Raw genomic sequence first — 16,028 nt, 5'->3', positions numbered from 1 at the left:
TCTCTACTGATTGTGTCAGAAATCCTCCTGCAATTCAAGGAGAAAATAATAGATGTATCTGTTGACAAAATGAAAACCTAACTTCCAGTGGCAGGATCTTATTTCCCTTCTTAATCTTATTGGATCTCTTTCTTGAACTCCATACCCTCCCCTACACACTGAAGAAAATAATAATCATTTCCCCTCTTACTCCATGAACTCTAGACCTTTCTTACAGACTCTTCATCCTACGCTGCCTCTTTAAGTCAGTGATTTCTTCATTCTAGTCCAGTTCTCTTATCTATGTCCAACCTTTAAAAAAGTCACCCATTCCTAAGGCTTCTGTGATAAATATTTGTCTTTTATCTTTTACAGTATTTATTTGTTTACAGCATTTATTTGGGGTCCCCCTCTACAGAGCACTTTAGTTTTTGACAAACTTTCTCTTTCAGTTCGTATCTTCCTGTTAAGAGAATCCTAATGTTCACCAAATTCTTTCAAAGGAAGTTCTAGGAAGATGGCAAGTTGGAGAAATTTAGGAATATGAAGTCATAAGACCAGCAGGTCAAAAACTGAACGCATCTTCTGTTTCCCCATCTCAAGCTATGGCTTGGTAACACTGATCAGAGAAGAGTGGATAACTTGAATGGAGGCTGGAAGAGAGCTTCATATCAGAAAGACAAAAAGGAAAATCAATGAGGTTATTCTCAAAATTACCCAGGGAAAAGTACAGAGTAGGAATGATGAGGAAAGGATAGAATTCAGAGCTGCGGTCCTCAACGTCCGTTATTGCCCCAGATCATTCACCGATGGCAAAACGCTGCTGTCAGTTACAGACTTCAATGCACAGAATGATTCCCAAGGTGGCACCTTCTCGGTGATTCTCAAGGTGTGAATTTCATGGATATTTCAGAATCTCAGCTAAAAATCGCTGCCCTAAGCCATTCCACAATGGAGACTTATATACAGATCCATCCCAGCCCCTCTTGAGAATCACCGTGGCAGAGTTCCAGGCGGCAAGGCTGGGCAGCAGGGGGACAGGGTGCAATCTCCTGGTCCCTGGTCTCAGTTCTCAAGGCTGGGTGTAGGGGGGACTGGTGGTTCCTGTATGTGGTATTAAGGCAAAGTGAGAATGATGGGTATGTTTAAGATGAAAGTAATAATTACCTTTTGTTTAAATTTTGTCCCCTAAATGAGGAGAGATTCTTTTCTGACTCTAAAAATAATACCTGATGAAGTCAAGGAAAATCAATATGAAAAAGAAGCACTTATATGCTATGTTATGACCTCACATTTTCATTTAATAATATAATTTGGGTGTATTTCATATCTATAAATGTAAACATGCAAAGGATATACAGAAGTGTATAATACGGAATTACCTTTAATTTATTTAGACAATTCCCTAATGATGAATATTGAAGTTTTTTCACTTTTTTTTGGCTATAAAATGATGATGTCTTACTTATCATCTCTGTACACGTTTTTTTATTCCAGAAAGTGGTATTGCCGGGTCAAAGGGCATGCCATAGAAACTTTGGGTACCTCTTGACAACCTGTACTTCAAAATGTCTTCCAGTATAAATTTCCACCAAAAATGCAAGAGAATTTCCATTCTGACTCTCAGCAGTAATGGGATTTTTCAAATACAGAGAGTTTAAGATGTTGTTGAAAAAGTCCAGTAGAGAAGACCCAACTGATTAAAGTAAAGAGGCCAGAGCAGAAAGGGTTGGTTTGGAAGCTATATCCATGGTTAGAAGAAGCCATGACAATTAATGTCATTTTTCAAGGAAAAAAGTGTATGAGGGAAGAAAATTGATAGATCCAGTTTCTATCTTAGCAAAATGTCAACATTTGGAGGGTGGGAGAAAGGAGAAGATCCATAGAAAAAGTTAGAATGAAATGATCAGTAAACTAGGCGGAAAATAAGATGAAAGAAGTGTAATGGAAGGCAAGGTTAGAGGAGTTTTTTTTTCTTTTTAGAATACCACATAATAATAACTAGCACTTGAATCATTCTGTATCCCAAAGCCTCAAAGCACTTTGCAGCCTAATCATTTGAATTTTAGAATACCCTTGGTAGGGAGAGAGTAATTCAATAGGAAAACTTGGATAAAAAGAAGTAAGATGGAGGGCTTAAAAGTTTACTCAACCGTGGTAATTCCACGAACTCAAAACCTCGGGTTAAGGAAGGAAATGTTGACTCTCCTCTAAATTACTGTATATATAATATTTACCATTCTCAGTTTCAGATGATTTCCAGAGCCATAGTTCAGCAGCTGCGGTTTAAAAGCTGTGAATTTAAACATCTTAGTATAACAGCTGAGGAACTTGTTCTCAGAAAACAAAAATCTCAGGAGACACAGAGAGCTTTCAGGCTTCCCACGTTCACCCCACCGTTTCTGACTTTGTTTTCCACCTGGGGCTCTGGAGAGATTCACCTACAGTTGAGTCAGCGAATCCTGCACATTTCAAGGGACTATGTTAACCCCCTCGATAAGAGAGTTTACATTTAAATTAACATAGAGTTAAGCTGATTGTGTACATGTGCAGATCCATGAATTTTGACACATGTGATCATGTAACCACCACCACAATCAGAATATAGAACAGTCCCATCACCCCTCAAAACCTCCTTCATACTATTCCTTTCAAGTCACACCACCCCTCACGCCTACCCCTAGCAAGCACTCATCTGTTCTCCATCGCTATAGCTCTGTCTTTTCCAGAATGTAATATAAAAGGAATCGTACAGCACGTAATCTTCAAGATTGATTTTTTCCATTTATCATAATGCCTGTGAAATTCACCTGTGCTGTTGCATGTATCAGGGTTTTGTTGCTTTTAACTGCTGATTGTATTCCAGGGTACAGAAGTACTACAGCTGGTTTATTAATTCACCACTGAGAGACGCTGGAGTTGATTCCAGTTTGGGGCCCTTACGAATAGAGTCTCTATAAACATTTATGTACAAACTTGTGTGAACATATGTTTATATTTTTGCCTGGATAAACACCTAGCATTCTTTCAAAAGAAAGCAGTTAGGTTTTCCAGGTCATATAATAAGCATATAGTTAATTTTATAAGAAACTGACAAACTTTTCCAGAGTGTCTCTACTATTCCATACTTCTTCACACTGTTTTGTTTCAGCATGTACAGTTGCTCTGCATAATCACTAGCACCAAATATTGTCTGTTTATATACAAATATATTTAATGTTAGTTATTGTAATGGGATGTGGTATCTTACAGTGGTTTAACTTGCATTTCTGTACAGGCTAATTATGTGGAACATCTTGTTGTGTGCTTACGTACTATCCATATATCCTCTTTGGTAAAGTGTTCATACATGTTCTCTTCCCGTTTTTAATTGGCTTGTTTGCTTTTTTCTATTGGTTTTGAGTGTTCTTTGCACACTCTCCATACAAGTCCTTTGTCAGATATTTGCAAAGCAAATTATCACCTTTTCACCCAGTCAGTTTGTTTTTTTCATTCAAACTGTCATTCGCAGAGCAAAAGTTGTTTCTTTTTTTTTTATTCTGCCATTTGTCATTTCGTTTCCTCCTAGAACTACTTATACTTTACCTCCATTTTTTTCTTGAGCATCATGTGTTCAGATAAACCAGAGTGTTATTAAGCTAACCTGACCTTTCAACTATATACTTAAAACAGGGAAGCCCATCTCTTTGGTGAAGGTTTCATCTACTGAAAGCTTTTCCTGGCAGCAAATGGCGCTCTGCTTTCTGATGCCTTTATCTCTTAACTCTGTTTCCATTGATTGTTTTATGTTATCTGTGTATCCCCCAGCAGGGAAACAGAGAGTCCTTGTACAGGGTGGTTATTTGTGTGAATAATTTAATATTTATTATTCATCTCATGCATTATTTTCCAAGGCAATAGTAAGCCTGACAATTTTTGAGGACTGAGTTGCTTTCTAACTACAAATAAGGTTCCTGTAGTGGGATAAACAGTGGAAAATTATTGTTTAGCAAGGGGATCCTAGAAAAGTGATAGGAATTGTTGTGTTATCAATAAAATTGATATGATTTAAAGGTCAAAACAAAAGAGGATAATCTGAAACTTCAGACCTTGGGTTAAAGCCGTGAAGAGACGCAGTTCATGCCTCTGTGTGTAGAGAGCATTAAACGTTAGACATTCAAAATCAATGCAAATCTATCTGACTTGAAAGATCTTCTACAATTAAGAAACAACATCTGATGCTTAGGAAAAAACGAGTCAAGAAAACAGTTTCAAGCATGAGACAGCTTGGAGAGTGTATGTCTATCAAGTGACAAGATGAAATTAAACTGAAAACGAGTATAGTCTAACCTAGTTATGACCCAATTGATATACTGGAGAGCCACCGAGACTCTTGAATAGCATCACTAAAAAATCAGACAGGCACGATTCCTATAAGCCACAATACTTGCAGTGGGTCTCCTGGAACTTTCTAATTAACCCCAGTGAAATTTCAAACATGATTTTTCTATTGCCTTAAGTGTTACGAAAAATAACTGTCAGAAAGAACTAGGATCTTTACTCGGGGAATTGCATCTACTGACTCACTGTCATTGGGGGACCACTTTGATGTGTAGAAGGATGAACGGATTTGTGTTGATACACCTCCATGCTTAACTTGGCTCCTTTGTGATAAATTGTTAACATTTGCAAAAAGTTCAGAGGACATCTGTGGGAACATAAACAGAGGAACTCTGATGGTCCAGGAAAAAAAGAATGTTCTGAGAGCTGGCATAGACACATTCCATTTTGGAAGTATACATTTTCAAACACTCAGTATTACTTTTAATCACACACATGCACGGGCACATGTGCACACACACACACACACAATATTACAGCTGATAATCAACTACTGAATTTTTGCCTCAATTTGAAAAAGTCTGGGCAGGATTTGAAAAAAAGGATTTGAAAAAAATTGAAAAAAAGGATTTGAAAAAAATTCTGCCTGGATTGTTCTTCTGTAAAAAATAAGATTTTTTATATTTCAAATGTGTTTAGTTTACTACAGAGGAACATAAATAGAACTGATACTTTAAAATGAATGAGGTCATTACTAATATAATTGAGAGAACATCCACTAATTAAAAAAATGCAAGTGTGCAAAAGCATAAGTACTCTTAAATTACCAGCAAATTATGTGATGCAAGATAGCTCAAAAATATTCTCTGTAATTAATCTAGACAATAATACAATAATTTGCATGTTGATAACAGCAATTTAAAAAATCAACATGTTTTACTGATTAGCAAAGAACAATTTTTTACAAGGGGCCAATTTGCTCATCTGCATAATAAAGTAAATAGAAACTTTATGTTTATGTCATACTAAAAATAAGTTAAAACCATACACTCTGGTTAAGAAAATTTATACAAATATATTAAGCAGCGTGACATATCAGTTACTTACAGTCTTTAATAGTGTCATATGTTTTTTCAAACTTAAAAAAATGTCTAATTCAACAGGGATTCATTACCCAAGTCCCTGGAACTTCTGTTTCTTTGTTATCTTTTGAAGTTATTAGGATCATCTGAGCATCCAAAATACCAGCCTCCAGGATGAGTGCCCAGTTTCAAAGGTGTCCGCATTCTGGAGGAATCTGAGGGCAGGGTCCTCTTCCCCAGGTATGTAAGCCAGAGCTGAGGATGAGTGGGGTTCAAAATGGAGAACACACTTGGCCCTGAGGAATCACCCCCCCCAACAAAGACAACAGGTGACGTGCCTTCCTAACAAAAGCTGATGTCAGCAGGCACTGACTTATTCGGGAAGGTCATTTATAATGCTCTTATAATGCAGATGTGATTCATGAGCACGTACGGCAAAGGACCAAGTGTCCATCACCTGTCAACTAACTGCTTTGGCTGTGTAGTTCAGAATTTGAGGGTACAACTTAATAACTGAAGAAACCAAAGCTCGGCTGAATATTTTAATGAATAAAAGTGGCACAATGCCTTGAATCACGATCTTCCGCATACAGGTTGTGTGTAGTCCTTGCCCGTCAAACCCTTCCCACTTGAATTATTTTTCAGTTAAACTGCAGATTCTACAAACCCTTCCTACGGGGTTGCTCAGCCCCACCTTTGTCCTCTTGCAGCACCGTTCACTTACATCGCACTTTATTCGCTCAACAAGGTCTCCCCACCAGACAGTGAACAGCCCAACGTGAGGGTTTTGTCTTAATCACGTTTGTTTTCTCAGTTCTTAGCACATGGTTGGCACACCTTCTGCATTTCAAGGAACGAGTGAATACTTACTAAACAGCAGAAGAATGAGAACACAGTTCTGGTATTAACCAGCTATGTGGCTTTGAGAAGTCACTTAACCCCTCTTGGCCTTCAAATTTAAAAAAAAAAAAAAAAAGGTGACGTAGGCGGTCAGGAAGAGAACATTCCAGATAGGAAAAGAGAACTTGAAAACAGGGAGACAGAAGGGAGCAAAGTATACTCATAAAATAGCAAATGATTCATCAAGTTTAGACAGCCTGCAAGCTTTATGCTTTTGACTTTTCATACAACTCCAGATTTTCACACCACAGACACTGAAACCCCTAAAGTATAGTTCATTGGTCTAATTTCAACTTTCAGCTAAAAGGTGAGCAATGCTGGCCTCCTGCTCTTCCAGGTGCCCCAGGAGACACCAGCCAAACCTTTGCCAGCCTTGCTCGCGGTGCAGCCATCAGAAGATTCGCTTTATTCAGATGTGGAGTCAAGTGCTGGAAGCCCTGTGAGAGAGGAACAGGTGTCCCCTGAAGGAGAGTCACTGTCTCAGCAGATCCTGACGGTGACTGTGTTGAGAAATTGTCCACGGTGGGGGGCGGTTGGTGGTCTCTTGGTTTAGTTCCCTTCATCCAGTGCCCATGGGGTTCAAGGTAGTTTTCAGAAGGAACCAACGCCAACCCCTGGTTTGCCTAACCCTGTCGCCTCATCTATTAAGGAGAAGAGAACTGTCAACAGACAAGGGTAACGGGCCAGGTTCTACTGTGACCCCAAACCACGTTCCCACAGCTCACTCTCATTCAGCCACCCCAGCCCCGTGGGTCCCTCCACCTCCCAAACTCCCAGCCCAGGGCCTTGGACCACTCTTCCCGCACTTGCTACACGGCTGGCTCAGCCTCACTCTTCATAACTCAGTCACCTACGCAAAGACTCCGACACCTCTATCCAGAGGCAAACCCCCCGCACCACAAGCCACTCTCCCTTTGTCCACTGCATAGCATATACCCCAGTTGGCAATAATGTCTATATCTGTTTTCCTATTTCCTGCCTGTAACCCCCACTAGCGTGTAAACCGTGAAGAACCTGGTGCATACCAAGTGCTCAGTTAAAAAAAAATAATAATGAAAGAAATACATCCACATAGAAAGAAGCCAAGTCCAATAAATTCCTCTTATTTAGACTTGTAAATTGAAAGAAATGGCTTAAGGTTAAATGTATTTGGTGTGATTATTTTAATATGCCCATAGCATGTACATGAAAGCATTAAAACACTCATTCCACACAAAAATGCCAGGGCCTTAACACTGCCTGTTGGGGCAACCAAGCAGCTCTGACAGGACAAACAGGAAGCAAAACAATATTGCAAATCACCAAAGCTATGGGGAAAACATAATATCAATTAGATTATAATTATGTAAACTGGAATCCATCCTGAACATGGAGGCTAATCATCTATGAAGAGCAGCTGACACTACACAAAGAAAACAAGCATTTCTAAGTAATATAGGGACTCTGATCTGGTTTCTCCATTCTGGCAGTAAAATTTCAGCAATACCGTGGGAAACGGCATAAATGACAGAAATGTATCTGACCATGTGCAAATAATACTCCCTATTTTTATTACAAATTTTAGTGAAGAAATTTTAGGTGTGTTAAAAACTTTTAAAGAGCTAGCACTCTGTCCTCTGCACTCTAAATACCCCTTTCCTGAACATTCTCATACACAAATATTTGTCTGCAACTGAGCTGTTATCTTAAGGTACATTCCTATAAGAGGAATTACTGAATCGAAGAGTATGCATTTATATATATAAAATTGTGGCCCTCTAGAAAGACAAAGCTCTTGACCACTGACTTCATCATCAATTTTCCCCATTTATTCCAATTCAATATTTAAACAATGGTACTTTTGGCTAATTTCACGTTGAACATTTCTTTTTTATGATTTGTCTGTTCATATGTGTTTTCCATTATTCTATCAGCAGGCTCATCTTGTTCTGAATTTGACAAACATACTGTTGCAAATGATTTTTCCAGATTTTCACTTGCATTTTAATTTCATGGTGCTTTTGGACATGCCAAAGTTTTGTGTTTCATAAAGATTGATCGACTGATATTCTCCTTTGAACTTTTTCATTACTTTTATGCTTATGAAGTTCTGTGAAATTTTGCAATCAGATATTCAAGTATTTGTTTTCTAGGTGATTAAGGCGTCATTTTTCACAATTAAATCTTTAATACGGCTAATTTCTTATACTGATCTAACTTAATTATTTTCTCTCAAATAGCTAGTTATCTAAGAAGTGTTTATTGAAAAATGCTTTATTCCCTAACTGATTAATAAGCCACTTTATCAAACACTAAAACTTTTTAAGTGCTCTGGTCTGAATAAAGTTTCTTGTAATCAACTAAAAACTAAAGAGAAATAGGAGAAATTAAGCAGAATTAGAATCTGAAAAACTACAAGTTTTCAAGAACAAATTTTTAAAGTAAAACTGCATCAGATCTTTTGAAACACTGTGAATTCCCCCAATATGAGATATGTTTTATTCAAGGATAAATCTTGAGGAATTCATTAAGGATTTTCAATTATTTTTATTTCTTTTGGATGAGCTGCCATCATGGACTATTTTACTACTTACTTTTTTGGCAATAAAAATTACTGCTAATATTTCCTGTTACAGTGTTTTTCCAGGAAGTGTTCATTCTAGTGGCATGTGTATCCTCATCAATAAACATGAAATGTATCTTATTAAATATTGAGAGTTCAGGTTATGTTAAGTCTTAGGCTTTTGTTGTGATCTAGTCCAAATCCACACTTCATAAACTACTAGCAAATTAATCAAAATGCATTATGTGAAGTTTTTATATACCCTTATCTTTTGACATCCATTATCTAAAATATTTGATTATTTCTCATAGATATCATTCCAGCTTTGATTTTTCTGTCTCATATGCCTTGCTCATTTATATAAGTAGCCTTGGATATTATTGAAATTATCAAGAATTTCACTTTAGAGAAAATATGAATCCCTGAAAAGACAGCAATTTAGAAATTAATTTAGAAATATAATCACATTTCTGTGCTAGTTTCTAAGATAAAATTGCAATTATATTGACCAAAGACAAGATGCTGATCCCTAGATAGGTTCCAAAAATTATACTAACGATAGTAGCAGAACTATTAGGAAAACTCCATGACAATGATAGCTATCAACATATTTTAAATCACATGAAAACAAATTGAGTATAAATACTAAGCTGAAACAAAATACAATTTTAAAAACTGGACTGCTTCGACTCGATTCGGTTGTTGCCTGTCCTTTTGAATTAAAACTTTAATCATTTTATCCAAACATAAATATTCCCTAAAACATACAGTTATAACTTTTTTTTTTAATTTATTTTTGGCTGTGCTGGGTCTTCGTTGCTGCGTGTGGGCTTTCTCTAGTTGCGGCGAGCGGGGGCTACTCTTCATTGCGGTGCGCGGGCTTCTCATTGCAGTGGCTTCTCTTGTTGCGGAGCACGGGCTCTAGGCGCACGGGCTCAGCAGCTGTGTCTCGCGGGCTTAGTTGGTCTGCGGCATGTGGGATCTTCCCAGACCAGGGCTCGAACATGTGTCCCCTGCACTGGCTGGCAGATTCTTAACCACTGCGCCACTGGGGAAGTCCAACAATAACGTTTAAAGAGGCTTGGCTTTCCCAATCTCTTTTTCTTTCTGTATATTTTGATTGTTTGTAAGTGACTTAGAAATCTCTATAGAAGTTTATACATTTGAAATGCCTAACAGTATTTATGATGGTAACACAGTTTCTTTAATGTGTTCAGATATCTTTCAATAAGAACTCGAGAGAGTATTAGAAAGACCTTCCTTTGGAAAACAAAACAAAACAAGCTCACCAAATAAAACAAGCACCCGAATCCCTCCTCTGCTGCATGAGTCTCTATGGTGCCAGGAAGTGTACAACTGGAGACTATGGCTTTGGTTAAGGACTTACTAAAAAGTTAGTGCCTCTGAAAGGGTGTCTTCACATGTCCTTGGATGACATACGGTAAAATCCGTTCTTCAGATTGTTTGATGACATAACAAGTTGATTTTATATGACAATGGAGAGGAGAAGGAATGAAGAGATCTGTTGTTGCCTGAGAGGAACCCAGGAACTAAATACCCTGGGAGACAAAGGGTTGCAGAAGGAAATTCCTTGCACAACAGAGAAAGAGAATGCAGGTGGGCGTCAGGGGTGGAAGGTGAGTGGGAAATCTAGAGTGTTGGCTTTAAAAGCGTGTTCCATGGACCAGCAATGTCAGCAACACTTGGAAATTTGTGAGAAATACAAGTTCTTGGGTCACACCCAGTCACTGAATCAGGAACTGCAGCAGGGCCCAGACATGTGTTTTTAACAAGCCCTCCAGGTGACTCTAGCGTACACTCAACTTGAGAACCACAGATGTGTTTTTACTTCAGAGTGTTTGCCTCATCTTCTGATCAGGAACAATGAAGTGAAATATTCTTTCCAAAATAATTTTTTTCTTTATGTACATATTAACATTCTTCCCTAGAAAAACTTAACATACTACAGTTGGCCTTCCATATCCACAAGTTCCCCATCTGTGAATTCAAGCAATCCGAGGTTCCAATTCAATCCATGGACAGGGAGGGCCGATGGTACTTCACCATTTTATATAAGGGACTGGAGCATCCTCAGCTTTTGGTCCAAGGGAGTCCTGAAACCAATCCCCCATGAACACTGACAGACAACTATATTGATAATTTAGTTGGAAAGAAGGAAGGAAGGGAGGGAGGGGAGGAGAGGAAGGAAGAAAAGTTAACATGGAATGCTAAGTTTCTTATGTAAGTTCAGCTAGTATTTCCCATACTCTAATATGCCTAAAATTTCACCAGTGAATTTGTTAAAAACACAGATTTCAGGTCTCGCCCTCTAGGATCTGGTCTAAGTAACTAGAGCACAAATGCAAGACTCTATTCCAAACCAACACTAAAAGTGATCCTGACGAGACGGATGGGCCCCATTTACAGTCGCTGACCTGAACATCAATAGGAAGATAATTATCCTGTTGACTGTGTGTCAAAGGACAGGTGAACACATCAGCACACTAAAATTCCTGCAGGTTCTTGGTATATAATCATTTACCTTAGGGCCTTTGGGCATCCGAGCCTTGCTATAGGAGCGCTTTGTATGTAATTAGATAACCCAATTTGGAAACTACCTTCAACACGTAATTTCCCTTACACCTGTGGTCATTTATAACTGAGATGTGGCATTTGATTATCTTTTAGCTTCATTATTATAAGCTGTTTACTTAGTGACTGGGATACCTCTTTCATCATTCCACTTGAGGATTTTGATGGAACTAGGATTCACTTAACACTTGATTTCTCTCCTTGCCATCTCAACAGTATCTTACAGACTCATGTTAAAGATGACATGATTGGCGTCCTACAAGGGGATGACCAGCTCAAAAGCCCCAAGGGACCAGCCAGGCAATGTGAAAGAGTGAAGCAAGCCTGTGTTACTCAAGAGAATGGGCGAACTGTGGGGAAGCGGGCCCCCAGACCCAGAAGCACTGAGCATTGCATATACAACACACTAGTGGGGACAGATTTTCTAACCTTTTTAAAGTAGCTCAAAATATGAACTTATTTGTGGAATTTTCTGATGTTTTAAAAACTTTCAAACCCAATAAAAGATGTCCCAGGACTCCAACTGACTCACAGTCTATCCATTTTGAACATCTGACTGACTTTATGTTCCAATTAAGCCATTTAATAATTGCATCCCTTATTTTTTCTGAGTATAGTCTACTTCCGTTATTTGAGAAACTTCCTTTTGTTCTCCATAAAATGATCATTGAAGAGGCGGTAATCCTTGAGCGGTTTTCCTTTGAACCCCATACCGGGAACCCCTTAAGTGCATTTTAGGAAACATTTTCATATGCAAAGCACTTAATCTGCATAACCCTGGGAGATACAAAACATTATTTTCCTCAGGGCAGAGCCCCTGGAGCTGAGTTAAATCACCTTCCAAGGACCCAAGTCAGCAAGACATCTATCTGGGGTTCTAACCACAGGATCACAGACACAGCTCCTGTATTCGCTGGCCAGAGTCAGACCTTAGCTGGAGTCCTGACTTCACCCAAGGACTTGAACAAACTAGCTCGAACTCTGCAAGCTACAGTCGACCCATCAGTAAGAAGGGGATGATATCTCCTGCACAAGACTGTTGTAAGAATTATGACAGATCCTATTTCTGAAAGGTCTAGCGCAGCACCTGGAATACTGTAAATGGTCAGCGTGGGTTAGCTCTTACGATAATAATACAGAAATCACTAACTAGTACCTATTATTCTAGTCACTCATTTATTCTGCACTCAGATGAAGTGTGTATCTCGCTCAAGGCGTTTTGCTAAACCCTAGGTCTGGATGCATTGGTGAACAAAGCAGACGCGGACATACTATTTGTACTGCATCACTGGAGTTTGCCTACGCGATCTTTCCCTCACTTTGCTGTACACTTCTTAAGGGAGTTCCCTGTGCCTTATCTCTGCATTCCCTAAGCACCTAAGTACTATGTAAAGAGGGCTGACACTCAATAAATGTTTGCTCAATTCAACTTAATTTTCTTAAACCTGTTTCTTCATCTATAAAACAGAGAGAAATGACATGTTTACCTAATGACATCACAGAAAGTACATTTATATGCTAGAATAGGATAAAATACACAAAAGACTTTATATAGAGGTAATGTAATAACTGTGATGACAGTATTTGAAATATTTATTTATTTATAATGGTTCCTTGAAATATTCTCAGTCACATGACATCTATGCTTATAACTGTACCAGTTTTGAGTTTGTGTCTACTCCAAAGCAGCTCTTCTTTTTTTTTTTTAACATCTTTATTGGGGTACAATTGCTCTACAATGGTGTCAGTTTCTGCTGTATAACAAAGTGAATCAGTTATACATAAACATATATCCCCATATCTCCTCCCTCTTGCGTCTCCCTCCCACCCTTCCTATTCCACCCCTCTAGGCGGTCACAAAGCAGCGAGCTGACCTCCCTGTGCTATGTGGTTGTTTCCCACTAGCTATCTATTTTACATTTGGGAGTGTATATATGTCCATGCCACTCTCTCACTTCGTCCCAGCTCACCCTTCCCCCTCCTCGTATCCTCAAGTCCATTCTCTACATCTGCGCCTTTATTCCTGTCCTGCCCCTAGGTTCTTCAGAACCATTTTTTTTTTTTTAGATTCCATATATATGTGTTAGCATACAGTATTTGTTTTTCTCTTTCTGACTTACTTCACTCTGTATGACAGACTCTAGGTCCATTCACCTCACTACAAATAACTCAGTTTCATTCCTTTTTATGGCTGAGTAATATTTCATTGTATATATGTGCAAATCTTCTTTATCCATTCATCTGTCAATGGCCACTTAGGTTGCTTCCATGTCCTGGCTATTGTAGATAGCAAGGCACCTCTTCTTAACTAGCATGATATATTGGTTTTGCTCTGCACTACTGAGATGTATAAACTTACAAAGTCTGTTTTTTTTAAGTTCCTAATGATAGCATAATTATAAGGATTGTTCTAGTTAATGAATAGTCTCTTAAAATACCATTAAAATCCAGCAAAACACAAAGAAAATAAAATCAGAGAGCCACCAGATTTTGCTAGCCCAATGAGAATTTAAAGTTTTCTTAGGTTATATAATAATAATCATAGGCAAATGATGAAAGCATTATGGTTCGTAGACTATTCCCATCAGAATAATATTGCTAAGTAATTCTTTGTCTTCGTTGAGGGGTGCTCTTTAGGTAGACACACACGGCATTCGCCTTAAGTATTGGAGAAGATTTTACATGCACTCCTGTTCCCCACAAGAAAGCTCTAGCCCACTGAAAGGGAATAAATTCCAAACCTCAGCCTCTGCTAAAGCTAGAAATACCAAACATAAAAATTACTGTTAAATTTGACAAACCTGAAGAAACTGCCTCTGAGTTTTGATTTAACCACTTCCACATAGATAACATTTGAAATTCTAATTTCCCTATCATGATCAAAAGATAGCATCAAGTATTCTAAAGCTGTATTCTTGATTCCCTAAAAATGAATGTTTCATACCTGTGTATACATGCTAACCAGGAGGCAGAAAACACAGATCGTTCTAGAGAAGTGAATGATTGCTTTTGTTATGCACGACTGATTGAAAGCTCTGCTGTCAACTTCCACGGTGACTGCTGGTCACTGAACTTTAAGATGCTGAAAACATTAGGGGTAAAAATATCTGCTACACTGAGAACATTTTATACAAATTAAAGTCATCCAATTTCCAAACTCCTGACAGCCAAGCAGCCACTAATGCCTGGGGAACGTGCCTACTCGGTGACATATACCAAAAATGCTTTGAGATAGGCTCAAACAATAAAACTCTAAAAATATACAAGTTTGAATACATTATCTAATTTAGATGATAGGAGATTCTGATTAAGAATCCATAAAGCCTGTGGCATTCTTTTTATAGAGACAATTCCAATAATACTCCATTAGGATTTTCTGCTGTTAAATTAACTTTACAGACTTCTAATGGATTTCTTAATTAGACTTATTTTTTTTTTTTTAAGAAGATGTTGGGGGTAGGAGTTTGTTAATTTATTTATTTTTGCTGTGTTGGGTCTTCGTTTCTGTGCAAGGGCTTACTCTAGTTGTGGCAAGCGGGGGCCACTCTTCATTGCGGTGCGCGGGCCTCTCACTGTCGCGGCCTCTCTTGTTGCGGAGCACAGGCTCCAGACGCGCAGGCTCAGTAGTTGTGGCTCACGGGCCTAGTTGCTCCGTGGCATGTGGGATCCTCCCAGACCAGGGCTCGAACCCGTGTCCCCTGCATTAGCAGGCAGATTCTCAACCACTGCGCCACTAGGGAAGCCCCTAGACTTGTTATTAACAAGAATATTAAAGAAATTAAAAGCCCTGACAGCCACTTATAATAAACAAAAAATGAAAAGCAAGATTTATGCTCCCTCCTTACTTTTCCCCACCCAATCTAAAGCTTTTAATAATCTTACAAATGTATTGCAATTAATTATTCAACTGTCAAAGAGTAAAAAGCTAGGATCATTACGTGCCTGTTTGAAGAAGACCTTGTTACTTCAGAGACAGGCTGGCTCCTGGAGCCGCTGTTCTGGCCTTGCTCGTGAAGAGGCTGCTTCAGCTCAGATGGCCCTTTGTCCCGTAACTGTTACGGCTTCAGGATATTAATTTAGTATGTCTGCCTCTGCAGAAGTACCCTTCCTCCTCCTTCATTTTCTAGAGCAAAAGAAGTATTTAAGCACAAGAAAGGAATAGCTTTAATTCCAAACTCAAGACATGCAATGGGGACTTCCTTAGTGGTCCAGTGGTTAAAAATCTGACTTCCAAAGCAGGGGATGCGGGTTCCATCCCTGGTCGGGGAACTAAGATCCCACATGCCTCGGGGCAACTAGGCCTACGCACTCTAGAGCCCGCGCACCACAGCGAAAGATCCCACGTGCTGCAACTAAGACCCAATACAGCCAAATAAATAAATATTTTAAAAAAACAAAACAAAAAAAGACACCCAATGACCAATCTCTTGTCAGAGAGAAAGAGGTCGAGAGAGAGAGAGAGAGAGAGCGGGAGATAGAACAAGATTTATCCTCTCTGGGGACCACACCAAAGCCCTGCCTCTTCATTATATATAGCCTTAAAACTGCACTGTGCTCTATGCATTTTTATTTCAGGGATATTTATGTGTAATTTGAAGCAATAGGTGTGAATG

At 38.8% G+C, this 16,028-nt stretch overlaps 1 protein-coding gene across 1 annotated transcript in view; it reads right to left on the bottom strand.

Annotated features, from left to right (window-relative positions):
- Window positions 1-16,028, bottom strand: part of NALF1 (NALCN channel auxiliary factor 1) — a gene marked incomplete at both ends in the record, with an annotated part of 574,280 nt that overhangs the window by 281,709 nt on the left and 276,543 nt on the right. The gene's annotated exons all lie outside the window — the stretch shown is intronic.

The sequence above is a fragment of the Grampus griseus genome (genome assembly GCF_964374135.1).
Source record: "Grampus griseus genome assembly, chromosome: 18".
Taxonomy (NCBI): Eukaryota; Metazoa; Chordata; class Mammalia; order Artiodactyla; family Delphinidae; genus Grampus; species Grampus griseus.
Note: the sequence above shows the minus strand (reverse complement) of the source record. Positions and strands in the feature narration are given on the sequence as shown.